At 60.0% G+C, this 727-nt stretch overlaps 1 long non-coding RNA gene across 1 annotated transcript in view; it reads right to left on the reverse strand.

Annotated features, from left to right (window-relative positions):
* Window positions 1-669, reverse strand: part of LOC113458023 — a 10,366-nt gene extending 9,697 nt beyond the window's left edge. Inside the window, exon 1 of the long non-coding RNA XR_003378468.1 lies at window positions 618-669. This is a non-coding gene — a long non-coding RNA (uncharacterized LOC113458023). The remainder of the gene's footprint in view (window positions 1-617) is intronic.
* Window positions 670-727: the final 58 nt, after the last annotated feature.

The following is a 727-nucleotide window of genomic DNA, read 5'->3' on the forward strand; positions in this document are numbered from 1 at the left end:
TCCTTCCATATTCTCCGGAAAAAGATTGATTCAACATTCATTTTTCCCTCAGAAGCATGGAAAACCAAGCCGAGCACGGTCAGACTTAGGATACAAGAGGCTCTAGACTCCAAGGGTCCACGAAGCAAGGCGAGGGGGGAGGGGAGGCTGGCAAGTAGCAATTGTTTAAAAAGCAATACAGCATTCCCGTTAGTCGGCTTTATAGCCATTTCACCAGAGCAGTAAGTTATTCGAGAAATGACTAACAGCTGGGACGGAGCCCCTCGGAATCTCTCGTCCCCCGCAAGGAACCGCGTAGGATGATGAAGGGCCGTGCACAGCCGCCTCCCAGGCCAGCCAACATGGCCACCTTCACATGGCGGAGAGCCACGCGGCGTCCGTGCACGAGGTGGGGAACGGCGCGGGTGGCGTGAGAGACCCTCGGCTAGAGTCACAGCACAAAACGGCCGCCATCCCCATAGCCGCCGCTGGGGGGCGTGCGCACCGGCCTACCTCCGTGGGCAACGGTCGGAAGGGATGTACCATGTCCCCGCAGAGGGGAGACCATCTTTCCTCCGGCGTGCAAGCCGGGAGGGACTAAAAGCCCGGCCTGCTCAGGAACTCACATCTCCATTTACCTCACGCCGCTAAGATGACGAACTCCTGGCAGGAGGCGACATTGACTCCGCTCTCCCCCCCGTCGGCAGAATGGCCTCGCCCGCGCCCAGCGGGGAGCCCCATCCCGCCA

Source organism: Microtus ochrogaster (genome assembly GCF_000317375.1).
Source record: "Microtus ochrogaster isolate Prairie Vole_2 chromosome 14 unlocalized genomic scaffold, MicOch1.0 chr14_random_3, whole genome shotgun sequence".
In the NCBI taxonomy this organism is placed as follows: domain Eukaryota; kingdom Metazoa; phylum Chordata; class Mammalia; order Rodentia; family Cricetidae; genus Microtus; species Microtus ochrogaster.